Raw genomic sequence first — 14,798 nt, 5'->3', positions numbered from 1 at the left:
TCTTTGGTAAAGATATATGGTCCGTTTATAAGCTTTGCTCATTTCCTGTGAAGATTATCCTAAGCAGACCTAGATGGTATCCGTAGCTATTGAGAGGACGATATTTTTGAGTTACATTTTCTAACTGCTGACTGCTGCTCATGGTTTTTTGCTGACTTCAGCATCATCTGGATTTTTTTTTTTGGTTGTGAGCCTGACTGAGTGAAAGCAATGCAGTCAGTCTGAGCCTGTAGTATTTGGATGCTGCCATGATCAGATTCTGTAGACTCACGGGTGTATCTCTGTGTGTTTGTGCCCAACTTGGGGGTGCTGGCTACCTCAATGTCTTTATTTCACTTTGCTCATTGCTCTCTTCATCTTTCTTAAGAAATGTCCACAGTTGCTTCCCTAAACAGTACTTTAAACAAGGATATATAAAAGAAAAAAAATAAAAAATAAACAAGGATATAAAAAGCCCTGATTCTTGCATTGGGAGAGGATTTCTCACTCCCATGACCTGCCTTGTTCTACCACCTCTTGCCTTTCTGAATGCCTCTCTCATAATTCCATAGCTGTGGGGTTAGTGAGTAATGTATATCTTCAGAGAAAATTTCCTTTTGTCCTCCTTGCTCTTTATTTATTCTCAAGCAAGAGTTTGTGTGTGGTAGAGTGAAGGAAACCTTGTGCTTAAAAATATATTTGTATGACCCCTTCTTTATACAAGATATTGACTTTAGAATTACATATGCATTATCTCCTTTATTATTAACAAAATCCTTATAATGTTGGTGGTGTTTCATAACTGAAAAAATGAGATGTTGAGAATAAGTGAAATTTCCCTTGGGCAAATAGTGTTAGCACTCTTATTCAAACCTGCTCTGTCTGACTCTAGAAATGAAAGATCCTTAATTCCTTTCTCTTAGCTCTTAGTTTCCAATTAGGGATTGAGCTTGATTGAAACTGAGTTTTCAGTTTAACATGACTCAAGTCTGTCTGGTTCATCCCATTCCAGTGAGAGACTGGGAGGTGTGTTTCTCCTTAGTCCTTAGAAATGGAAGTATTTAGCCCTTCTTTTCAGTGGTATGAATTTTAGTTCCTTATTCTCCTGCCCAAAGTTACAAAATCTGGCCTAAGCCCATAATTATCAAATGTGCCCAGGAAAGAAAACCTGCATACTTACCAAGAAAGGGCTCTTCCCTGTCTGGAATTTTAGTTTACCTAGTTCTTTCTGGTTCCAGAGATCTAAGGTGTTTAAAATATAATTGTACTTTAGTTGTTTTTTAAACTAATTTTAGCCAGGGGAGCATAGGCCTTTATGACCTACTCCATCCTACTTAGGAGAAGTCTCATTCAGTGTCTTCACAACGATTTGACCAGTTTTGGTGGTTTCCTGCCAATATTGACAAGTTGTTGTGGTTTACTGTTTCAGTTGTAGCTGAAATATCAACTTACACTTTGTGTTAGGAATTTAGCTCTTGGTACTTTCACCCTCAAATATATCTGCGGGGCAACATGGGTCTGACGTATATTAAGTAGTCTTGGTACAAGACATTGTTGATGGCACAGGTGTTGTATCAATGATTCCCGATTCCTGGAAATACTGTGTCTTATAAACCATTCTGCTGAACCACTTAATCCTGCTGTGCTCCATTTCTCTTATTACCATAAAAGCTCTTTTACACATTATATTTTTGAACTATCATGGGGTCTAGGAAAAGAGATAAAATTACCAACTTCAATTCATCAGTGGGCAAACTGAGGTTTCTCTAGGTAATCAGTGAACAATTTTCATTTTAGCTCAGTCTATCAACAGGCTGTTATTTCACAATATACAGTGATGTTTCTGTCTACATGAAGAACATATTTCTACTGCCTTTTTCAAGGATCCATCTCCAAATTTTCTTTTCTTTAATGATCATCCCTGAGTTCAGGCAAAAGTTTTATTTCAAATAAGATACACAACACTATAATGCCAATTTTTTGGACATTCAGTATATGGCAAAAGCCTGGTTGGTGTGTGAAAATATAAATTTCAAGGCCTTACTGCATAGAACTTCAGATTTTGCAAGGTTTCAGGAAGGCCCAAAAGTCTTAGCTTTGTGGGCACCCTAGAACCACACTTCAAGTGATACTTATCTATCTATGGTTTCCATGTATGCATCTGATGGAAATCTGGTGTGTGTGTGTGTGTGTGTGTGTGTGTGTGTGTGTGTGTTTCTGTCACTATGTCTCTATCTTTCTATGATATTATTACATGAGTTAATTTCTAAAAATTTAACCAGTGATCTGTGACTTCTTCTCAAATTAATTTCCTTAGAATTTTCTCATCTTTTTATTTTGGATACTCTGAAATATGTTTTGATGCCCCCAGACTACAGAGGACAGTTATTAAGTTTAATTTAAGAACAGGTTGTTTTTCTGGCATATGTGTTCTCTATACTGATACTGATTTCCTGAATAAGATTACATTTCTAACCATAAAAATATTTATGATGAAATATAATGTGCATTATAGTATTTGAACAGCAGCTAGATGCATGCAGTTTGAAAAGATAAATCAGTGTCACTGTCTGAGTGAAATAAAATCAACATTGTGGACCCAGAATGCCAAGAATTATTGTTATTTATTTTCCTTGATTGATGATTGCATTGGTGTTCACTTTATAGATTCATTGTGATGTACCTATATGGTTTGTGAACACTGACAATTTATTTTACTTGATAATAAACAAATTAATTTTAAAGAGGAGACAGAACATGAGAAGTGATAAAGGCCTCTTTATTCATATATATGAAATTCAGCTGTAAAATCCTAAAAATGTTCTATGCATCTATGGTGCCAGGGTCTGTGGCATATATGCACCAGGGTTTCCTGCCTACATTTCAGAAAACCTAGCAAGTCCATTCTCCACTGTCTCCACTAATGAGTCTAAGTGAGACAAGCATTACTTGGGTCCTGAGACAATCTGACGGGAACCAAGCATCACATCGGGTTATTTAAGATCCAGAGAATGTACCAGTACTCAGATTGTTCCTACCCATTGGTAATAATAAGTAAACAAAATATTCAATTGTCACCTTCCAACAAGATCAGATCACCTGAGGACATTGTGGTAACTGGTCAATTATTCATTTCTCCCATATTTGTGTTCTGCACAATTTTTCTTCAACATTTACCAAGAGTTGATGAACTCTTTTAGTATTTGAAGGGCTGCATCTTCTCTGCCAACAGAGAACTCCACTCAAAAATCACAAAAATAGGTCAACACCACAACGTATCATAGTGAAACTTGCAAAACACAAAGATAAATAGAGAATTCTGAAAGCAGCTAGGTACAAAATGTCCTGAACCTACAAGGGTAAACACATAAGGTTAAACACATAAGGTAAACACATAAGGGTAAACACATAAGTGACAGCAGACCTGTCACTGAAACTTGGCAGGACAGAAAGGACTGCCAGGAAACAAAGTGCTAAGTAGGAAAAATATACAGACAAAAATTCTTTATTCAGCAAGGATGTCATTCAGGATAGAAGGAGGCATAAAGAGTTTCTCAGACAAATAAAAACTGAAGGAGTTCATAACTACTAAACTAGCCCTGCAAGAAATTTTAAGAGGGACTCTTTGAGTGGAGATAAAAGAAAAGACCAAAATAATAAAGGCTACAAAGGACCAGAGAACAACACCAGAAACCCCAGCTCTTCAGGTAACACAATAGCACTGAATTCATATCTTCAATAATCTCCCTGAAAGTAAATAAGTAAATGGAATAAATCCTTCTATCAAAGGACATAGGGTATCAGAATGGATTAAAAAAAAAAAAACAAGATCCATCTACATGCTCCCTATTAAAGACACCGCAGATTGAAAGTAAGGGAATGGAGAACCATCCATTATGCTAATAGATATCATAAGAAAGTCAGAGTAGCATACCTATATCAGGACATTCTAGACTTTAAGAGTCTCATGCTCTACCGACTGAGCTAGCCGGGCAGTTCAGACAATCTAGACTCTAAAACAAAGATTGTAAGAAAATATGAAGAAGGGCATTTTATCATAATAAAGGGGTCTATCCATATTTATGTCCCAACCATGGCACCCAAATATATAAAACAATTAATCACAAACATAAAGAAATTCATTGATAATAATACAATAATAGAAGAGGACTTTAACACCCCACTTATAGAAATGGACATATCATTTAAGCAGAAATTCAATAAGGAAACACAGGCTTTGAATAATACACTGGACTGGATGGACTTAACACATATTCAGAACATTGCATCTTAAAGCACTGGAATACACACTGTTCTCAAGTGCACATGGAACATTCTCCAGAATAGATCACATACTGGGTCACAAATCAGCCCTCAACAAGTACAAAAAGATTGATATCATAATGCTATGACACTTATAATCACAAGAAAAAATTTGGAGCCCTGAAATACATGGAGATTAAAGAGCATCCTACTAAAGAATGATTATTTTAACCATGAAATTAAAGAAGAAATAAAAAACATATATGGAAGCCAATGAAAACAAAAACACGACAGTCTAAACCCTTTGGAATGCCGCAAAGGCAGTCCTAAGAGGGAAGTATATTGCAATTCAGGCCTATATCAAGAAGCACAAAAGGTCCCAAATACACAACCTAACCTTACACCTAAAAATGTAAAGGAACAGTGAATAAAGTCCAAAGCCAGCAGAAGAAGGGGAATAATAAAGATTAGAACACAAATAAATGATATAGAAATGAACAACAACAGCAACAAACTGGAATAACAAATCAACAAAACTAAGAGCTGGTTATTTGAAATTAAGAACAAAATTGATAAAACTCGTAGCCAGAGTTATCAAAAAGAAAATCAAAAGGACCCAAATAAATAAAATCATGAATGAAAGGGGAGAGATCACAACCAACACCACTGAAATACAATTAATTATAAAAGAATGTTATGAAATATTATATACCAGTAAACTGGGCAACCTGGAAGAAATGGTCAAATTCCTAGAAACTCACAAACTACCAAAACTGCCATGACCTGACCCGAAATCGAGAGTCCCACAATTAACCAAATAAGCTACCCAGGCACCCTAATATTTACTTCTATAAATAGATTAATTGTATATGAGCTAGCTGTTTCCAGCTACATACTCAAGATGTGCCAGACTGAAGCACTACTTCTTACCACGTGGTCTATACTTCTTGTATCTAAATCCATCACTTCCCTGTGAGATGGACAATGGGGGTTCTATGTTTTACATTAAGCTTTGTCAATGAATTGTAAAGTCCAAACTTTTCATAAAGCATTCTTCAGTAGATTATCATCAACTGAATCTGGTAGATCGTGTCATGAAAAAGTAAGTTGATTTAGAGGTATTTTCATGTTGAAAATTAAACTCTCCTAGTAAATATAACAGCTCTGATTGTACTTGTCTTTGTGTTTAAAAAAAAAGCACTGCTTTGATCTCTTTATTGATATTCGGTGATTTCTTTCAGATGGGAGTGCCCATTGCACTTGAGAATAGAGCCAACTGAAGTTTCTTCTTCTTTTTATGAGATTGATAGTGATTCTTCAACACTGTATCCAATTAATTGATTTTAACTTCCTTTGAAGCTTATGGGAGGGAAATAGAAGAAAAGGAACATCTCTTAAGAAGTCAAAGGTTTGTAAGAGAACTGCAGGCTATCATGCACATTTTTGTTAGTGAGAATCCAGAGCTGAAGTAGACTCTCTACCTGCATTTGGGGGTAAAAGTCAAGAGGGTAATTTACTTTCAAATCTTGACTTGATATAAGGACCATAGGAAGAGTAACCAATGGTTTTATGTTCTGAGTTGCATATCAGATAAGCTCACTCTAAGTTCTTTTTTTGACAGCTTTGTGGAGGGACTATTTATATACCATAAAATTAACCCCTTTTAAGTGTATGACATACTAATGCTTAGTAATTTAGCGTGCAACCATCACAATTCAGTTTTAGGACAAGTCTGTCAACTTCCCAAAGTCCCTTGTGTCCTTGAGCAGTTAATTTCTGTTTTTGTGCTCCAGACCCAGGCACACAATAAGCTACATTCTGCCTCCATTCATTTGTCTTCTCTGAACATTGAGGTTTATTCTTGTGGTAGCATTATATGTTTGCCATCTGCAGCTTGAAATAATGCCTCTACATTCTGTGTTACTTCATATTTTTGGTCCAGTAAAGATGTTTTAGGAAAAAAGTGGATAAATACTGATCAAAGGCAAATTCAATTAAAATTACATGAACATTCCCTACTTGAGGTAAAACCAGGAAGAATGATCAATAACATTTCTTATGAATGCAAAGGATGAGTTCATTGACTATACTGTCACAACTCCAAATATATGTGCCAAGAAGCAAGGAGATGCATTCTTGGAATCCAGGAAAAATGAAAGTGTGCATTTTCAATATTTATGTGCTAGCCCATTGTTTTGCAACATAAAGTAGGTAAACCACCTCAAGTAGCTTGCATTGTTTGCCCTCTAGAGAACATACATATTGGGCGGCAAAGGTAGACATTGTACGAATATATATCAAAATGAGTCCGACACTTCCAGTAATGTAGGGAGTAATTTTTAGAGACCATTGAGTTCTAGCACAGTAAGGAAAGTTTTCCACAATTGGTACAATGGAGTACTAGTCCATATAAATATGTAAAGGGGGTGATATTAGCTTGATGCTACTCTAGGATATGTCAGGGTAACAGGGTAACAGAGACATAGAATGTTGTAAAAATGTATATGTGAAGCTTACGGACTTTTGTTTCATGTCACCTTGTCTGGGCAAAGCATGTGGGGGAAAAAAGGCATGAGGTGCGTTGGGAATGCACAATTTAGGGCACCCTCCATTAATAAAAATGGAGAAATGCTGGAAAAGTTTCAAGGATATTGTAGAGGAACTTGAAATTAAAATTTTAAATAACAGTGCTGTACTGATCCATTTGACACCTAAAGAAAAAGGAAAAATCAGTTGTATCTTAAAATTTGGATATTTCAGGTGGCTCAGTCCGGTAAGCTATCAGCTTGAGCTTGGGTCATGATCTCACGGTTTGTGGGTATCAGCCCCGCGCCGGGCTCTGTGCTGACAACTCAGAGCCTGGAGCCTGCTTCCAATTCTGTGTCTCCCTCTCTCCGCTCCTCCCCTGCTAACCCTGTCTCTCTCTCTTAAAAATAAATAAATGTTAAAAACATCTTTTTTTCATTTTGGATATTTCACTTATCATAGATTTTACCTTAATATAATTTTTCACTACTGGTTTTAAAATATTATTTATCTTTTTCTTATGGCATTTTTTAAAATGTTTATTTATTTTTGAGAGAGAGACAGAGAGAGTGAGGGAGGAGCAAAGAGAGAGGGAGACAGAATCCCAGGCAGGATGTCAGCACAGAGCCTGATGTGGGGCTCTAACTCAAGAACCGCAAGATCATGACCTGAGCCTAAACCAAGAATCAGAGGCTTAACTCAGTCATTCAGATGCCCCTAAAATATTATTTTTCTTAATAACTGAATTGGCTGCCTCCTTACATTATGCACCCAAGCTTAATGCCTCACTCACTTACCATAGTCCCTGAGTTTCAAAAGGCTCTCATGGTTCACTGCCTCCATCCTAAGAATATTGGGGAGAAAGGCCTTGAAGTGGAACCATGTGGAGTTTTAGGTAAGGGCAGGCTTCTTTGTGTATATGAAGGTGCTCAGGGAACAAAGAGAAAGAAGTCATATTATGGCCCCAGCAGATAGTTACACTGAAGCAATTAAAGGCCTGGAAATTGCTAGGATGTGACCTAGTGCCACATGTCCAAGATGTTAAATAATAGGTAACCAGTTGGACCATACCAACCCAAACATATCTGAATGCTATATAATCACTAAAATAAAATGATTCATATCCAGATTTGGTGGTATCTTTAATAGATTGATTCTTGTGTTACTCTGACTCTTTAGAAGGTATGGATCTGGGATACTTCCCACCTATACACTTGGGATAATGTTTTTGAAAGAACTTTTTGATATTAATTTGGAAGTATCTTCTGACATTTAAATTTTGTTTTCAAAGGTCAGATAAATCCGTCTCTATTTGTGTAAAGTCCCTTAAAACATTAGGATCTATTACAAAAGGTGTTTGCTTTAAAAGGTAAATATTGATGCTAAGGCCCTGAACATAACATTCAAGGAAAGTGTTAGGCACATTCTCAAAGATATACATTACTTTCCATCCTTTCCCTTGCTGTCATCAACTAATCTCATGAGATTCTTTTGAGATAGAAAGTATCCCTATTCCCATGTGGTTTTTATGAAAGGAGCTTGGGATTTCTCTCTGACATTGCTGCTCCTTTGATAATGAAACAGCACATGTGGAGGCAGCCCCAGAGCTTGAACACAAGTGGAAAAGTGAACATTTAATAATCGATACTTAATATTTTGGTTTACCACTGAATATTAATATCTTGTGTAATATGAAAATATATGAGAAGGTTCTGGCAGTAAGGGTGAGATTTGGAATAATAGGCTCTCTTACTAAATGTTTCCAATCATTCAGTTAATCTCTGATGGTGAATTTCCTCATCTATATGGTAGGGAATACAAAACTTTGTGAACGTGACAAATGTATTCAAAAAGGACAATAAACCTGGTCAAATTGGTGCATTACCACTGAAGTTGTTCACAGGGCTTTGTCTACTAATCTCCCCATGTTTCCCACTCTACCTTTTCCCCTGCTGCACACTATGAAATTATAGGAGCAAGTGTATTCCATGGCCTGAATGTTTGTCTCCCCCCAGAAATTTATACACTGATTTCCTAACCCCCAAGGTGATGATGCTAGGAGGTGGGCTTTTGAGAGGTGATAATCGGGATTAGTGCCCTTACAAAAATGGCCTTGAGCTCCCTTGCCACTTCGGCCACATGAAGTCAAAGTGAGAAGACCATGAAGGAAAGGGATTCTTTCCAGACACGGATCTGCTGGTGTCATTATCTTGGACTTCTCAGCCTCAGAACTATGAGAAATAAGTGTCTGCTGTTTATAACCCACCCAGTCTGTGCAGCCTTGTGTTAACAGCCTGACTGGACTAAGACAAATACTCCTCCATCTTCCTTCTGCCATTATTTCATCAAAAATATTGACCCATGAAAAAAACAAAGCAGTTTTCAGTGCAGATTACACCTCCTTCATCTGCAGTTGCACAAATTTTATTTGCATTTGCATCTGTAGCGGCAAAACTGCTTCAAGTTAAAACAATTTGAAGGGCAGCCCAGCTCCTTAGCTCCCTGTGTGATCGCTTGTGGGTTTTGTTGCTATTGCATTGCAGTTCAACTTCTCCCTCTGCCCAGAGCACCTGTTTTCACTCTCTCACAGGCATTGTTTCTGAGGGCAGTTCTCAACCCGCATGCAAATCTTAGTCTGTGTCCTGGCAGAACACAAAGTAAAATATTTATGAAATGATTTCAAGTAAAGCAGCTTGGGGACCCAATGAAAGAACAGCACTAGGGCAGAACTGGCTGAGGGCAGAGTTTGGTGGAATATATGTGCAGCTGGGGCCCCTGGCTGCCCACCGACCCCAAGTGGTGCCAGGGAACTGGTTCTGGGTGGTGCCTGGAAATATGCAGGAACATTTTTCTTTGTCACAATATATCAGGGTGGGAACGCACCAAGGATCCTAGACATTTTCTGTTGTAATGATAGTTCCCCAACCCGAGAACATTTCTGAATCCTGCACAGATTTCTGATGTTACTGTAGATATTCATAGCTCTGAAAATTTGGGATAAGTATCTTATTGTTTCCTTGATTCCATGTGGTGTAACAACTCAAAAATTTTTAGCCATTTTAATAACCACTTACATGCATTTACCATGCACTTGAAAAATGATTCTATCCTATTTTGTTGTGTTCAGAAATTTATCAAGACACTTACAATTAAAAAAAATAACATTGCTGATAACAATGCTTTATATACATGAATTACAAAGGCAATGTGTCTCCTGTATGCATACATAGTAGTTGCATTTGTGGTGATTCTGCTCAGAGAGGCAAGATTTGGCTACTTATTATGCTTTGTAGTAGTAGAATACCTGTTTGTTTCATATTTACATACACATTATTTTATTTTGTTACATATAATTCTTTATAATTAGGGAAATATATTAGTTTTTTTAATCACGTGTAGTTTTTTTCATGTTGTCTAAGATTTTTATCTCAGGAATATAAAGGTATTACAATTATCTTAAGTAAAAAGGAAATCACAAGGCAGTACCTTAAATGCACGAGAATGTCTAAAATTTTTTTTAAAATGCACCAAAATGTCTCAGTGTTGGTAAGCATGTGGAGCAAATGGGAATCTTTCACACTGCTCCTGGGAGTGTAAATGGTCTGAGTACTTCGGAGAACTCAAATTTCTTGTAAAGTAAGACTCAAGAAATGTAAACAATGAAGTGAATGATACATTTACTCTACGACCTAGTTCTTTTATTCCCAGGTATTATGCAAGAGATTAAAAACATGTATATCCAAAAATATCCAAATAAATATCCAAAAAATATCTTGTACAAATATCCAAAAAAAATCTTGTACAAGAATACTCATAGCATCTTTATTTGTAATTGTCCCAAATAGGAAACCACTTAAGTGTCCATCAACTGGTAAAAGGACAAATTGTATTATGCTTATAGAAAAAAAATACTAGTCAGTATTAAAAAGGAATGAACCACTGGTACACAGAAAATATGAATGAATCTCAACCTACTATGTAAACTGTAGATAATTTGAGTAAGAATATCAAAGCAATACTTGCCTCTGACGGATGGGAGATTTACTTGACAGGTAACTTGCAAACTTTCTGGATTGAGGAAAATATATAAATTTCACAAAATCCATCATCTACACGCTTAACATGCATGAATCTTTAGTATGCAAATTACTCCTCAATTTGAAGAAGGAGTGTTGTGAAAAAAGAGGGAAAATAAACAACCAAACAGGGGAGGGAAATTATGGAGCTGAGAACTGTTTTCCCAAGATAAAGGAAGCTCCGCAACGTCCTGTAAAGGATGAAGAAGCACTAAAGGAATCTACTGACAAGAAGAGACCTAGGGTGATAATAAGGAGGCTTCTGGGTCACAGAAACCTGAGACCTTAGGCAGAAGGAGATTCATGGTCACGAGCAGGAATGGCCAATGTCAGGCAACAGACACCTGTACTGCACACTACACTGTTATGAGAGACGTGTTAGTGGAGGCCTGCAATGCCCAAGAAGGCCGATCATGGGCTAGACTGGGAGAATCTTCCTCCACCGACATATGGACACTTAGCTTCTGTGTCAGATACCCTTTTGAGAAAGAGGAATAAGAGGGAAGATCTGTGGGAGGAGAGTAATAGCTCTAACAGTGATTTTAAATTATTTTTACCTCAAGTTAGTGATTTCACACTGGAGGAGACAAGTGAATTTTAATCCATATGTTTATTTATTTATGTATTTTGATAGTGAAAAGGAGGATTGAAGGATAAGAAGAGACTGGTTATAGAAAACAGAAAATAATCCTTTTTTTCTTTTTGGCACAGACGGCAGGGTCATGGAGTGGAAGTCTTTTACTGAGTGGTAGGAGAATAAAGTATGATAATGTAATTAATGACTTTTCCTACAATCATACTTTAGAAATATTAAATGTTAGCGATATCCAACGGACATCAGGGTCTGTGCTGGAATAAGTGAGATTGATGCAGGCAGGGTCAGAGAACCCAATGGAAGGTCCCACAGAACCAGCCCTTGGCTTCATGCAGGATTGAATTCCAATGTGAACTAGAGAATGTGGAAACAGAATTTCCTGAGTAGCATGAGTTACAGACGGAGAAAACAGTTGGAGTGCCTGGGGGACTCAGAAAGGAGAAGAGAATGAGTCTCCTCTTTCTTTGGGGTTAGTTTATATTAGAAAAGGACATAGGGGGGCGCCTGGGTGGCGCAGTCGGTTAAGCGTCGGACTTCAGCCAGGTCACGATCTCGCGGTCCATGAGTTCGAGCCCCGCGTCAGGCTCTGGGCTGATGGCTCAGAGCCTGGAGCCTGTTTCCGATTCTGTGTCTCCCTCTCTCTCTCTGCCCCTCCCCCGCTCATGCTCTGTCTCTCTCTGTCCCCCAAAAAATAAATAAACGTTGAAAAAAAAATAAAAAAAAATAAAAAAAAGAAAAGGACATAGGGCTCACGTTCTTTCAGGAATTCAATCAATCGAAGGCGAGTGTCAGGTGAACCTTAGGTATTGTTGCATAAAGTACCAAAGGCAGGAATGTTGCGGCCAGTGTCAGCTGAGGTTTGTTTGAAGTTGATGTACTGGAACGTGTTCAAGATCTGGCTCTTCTTGGGTGTTATTAGGTGTTTGGGGCCTAGTACAAAACTCAGAGAATGATAAACTTTTTTGCTTCCCCTGGAAGTGGGAACATGGCTTGTTTGGCATATTCAGAGCAAAATACAGAAGATGAATAAATGGGGTCTAACAGAAAAAAAATAGAGATGGAGGCTTTCTAAACTGAAGACCCTTCATTTCCCTACTTCATCTCCCTGCTATGAGATTTTTATCCTCCTCATTCTTATAGAGGGGGTTGGAGGTGAAGGCCTCATCTTCTGTAACTTCTTCAAGCTGAAAGGGGTTGTAGACTCTGTCTATTGGAGGCATAAAAATCCCGACCCATCTGATTAAATGAAAGTCTCCTATTTATAAGTTGTCGGTCTTGGAAGAATATATGAGGCCTCCTCACATGAATAGGATATTTAGATTTGGAAGCCGCGCAGCAACAATAGCATCCACAGCAAAGGAAGATTCCTGTTGTAATTATTATTTGTAAAAAACAAGCCAGTTGGAGTAGGAACAGAAACAAAGACAATATTTCCAGAAGGCTAATGGGCATGGAGTATTAAGAGGCCATATTTAGAATCAGTATATATATATTGAACATTAACTCTTTATCTAATTATAGTGCTTAAATTAAAGCAGCCCAGCCTCTTGTGACAAAGTATGGGGAGGCAGTTTGACCTTGATCACATCCTACAGACTGACAAGAGCATATCACGCTTTCGTTATTTCTTCATGCATACAATTGCTTCTATCTGTAAATCATTCAGCCTCTGGATTATACAGAGGTTTATTCTTTCAAAGAGGCCTACTTGAGTAGACTTGTTTTATAATGTCCTTAGAGAGTGAACTAAAAGGTCTTTATTGTCTTTATCAAGCAGTAGAGTAGCTTGGTTCAAGTCTTGCCACACCCCAAGGGTTACATCAGGGGTGTCAAGGAGGATGGCCTGATATTTTCACAAATCTCCCTCCAGTTAGCCATTGATGTCCTTTGGCCTCTAAAACTCATTGAACTTCATGTGGGGTCATTATATCCAGATGCTGTCCTAGAATAAGTGTATTAGCTTCTTCAACTAGCAAGGCAGTTGTAGCTTTTACTTGCAAACATCCTGGCCACCCACCCTCTGCTACTGGGTCTAGCTGTTTGGAGAAGGAGACTACTTGACTGAGAACAGAGCCCAGCTTTTGGGCTTGGACACCCAAGTGATTCCTGTTCTATGCCCTATATATAGGGTAAAGTAACATTGACCAAGGCAACTTCTTACTAGATATGTTATTTTTTCCTGAGGCAAGGAAAAAAAGAGAGCAAAAATAAACTATTGGGACTTCATCAAGATAAAATTCTTCTGAACAGCCAAGGAAATAATCAACAAAATTCAAAGGTAACCTTCACAATGAGAGAAGATATTTGCAAATGACATACCTGATAAATGGTTAGTATCCAAAATATGTGAAGAATTTACACAACTCAACACTCAAAAACACAAATAATCCAGTTAGAAAAAGGGCAGAAGACAGGCATAGACTTTTTTCTAAACCTCACAGATGACCTACTGACACATGAAGAGTTGTTCAACATCACTCATCATCAGGGTAATGCAGATCAAAACTACAATGACATATCACCTCACATCAGTCAGAATGGCTAAAAATAACAACACAGGAATCAACACATGTTGTGAGGATGAGGAGAGAGGGAAACCCTTTTCCACTGTTGGTTGGAATGAAAAGTGGCAAAGCCACTGTGGAAATCAGTGCGGAGGTTCAGGAGAAAGTTAAAAATAATACTACCCTATGATAGATCTATCACACTACTAGGTATTTATGCAAAGGAGACAAAAGTACTGATTGGAAGGGACAAATGCACCCTGCTATTTATAGCAGCATTATCAACAACAACCATCTATGAAAATAGTCCAATTGTCCATTGACTGATGAATGGATAAAGAATGTATGTATAGACATACAATAGAACACTACTCAGCCATAATAACGAATGAAATTTTGCCATTTGCAACCATGTAAATACAGCTAAAGAGCATAATGCTAAGCCACATAAGTCAATCAGAGAAAGACAAATACCAAATGATTTCACACATATATAGAGCTTATTTTTTTGTGTTTAGTTATTTTTCTGCACTCTCAGTGCAGAGCCAGACATGGAGCTTGAACTCACAAACAGTGAGATCATGCTCTGAGCTGAAAACAAGAGTTGGACACCTAACTGACTGAACCACCCAAGTGCCCTACATATGTAGAATTTAAGAAACAAAATAGATGAAAATAGAGGGATGAAAAGAGAGAGGCCAACTAGGACACAGACTCTTAAGTATAGAGAACAAACTGATGTTTACTGGAGGGGAGGTGTGCAAGGGAATATGTTAAATGGGTGATGGGTATTAAAGTGTGCACTAATAGTGAGAGCACAGGGTGTTGTATGTAACTGATGAAACACTAAATTTT

This window comes from Acinonyx jubatus, chromosome B2 (genome assembly GCF_027475565.1).
Source record: "Acinonyx jubatus isolate Ajub_Pintada_27869175 chromosome B2, VMU_Ajub_asm_v1.0, whole genome shotgun sequence".
Lineage (NCBI taxonomy): Eukaryota > Metazoa > Chordata > Mammalia > Carnivora > Felidae > Acinonyx > Acinonyx jubatus.
Note: the sequence above shows the minus strand (reverse complement) of the source record.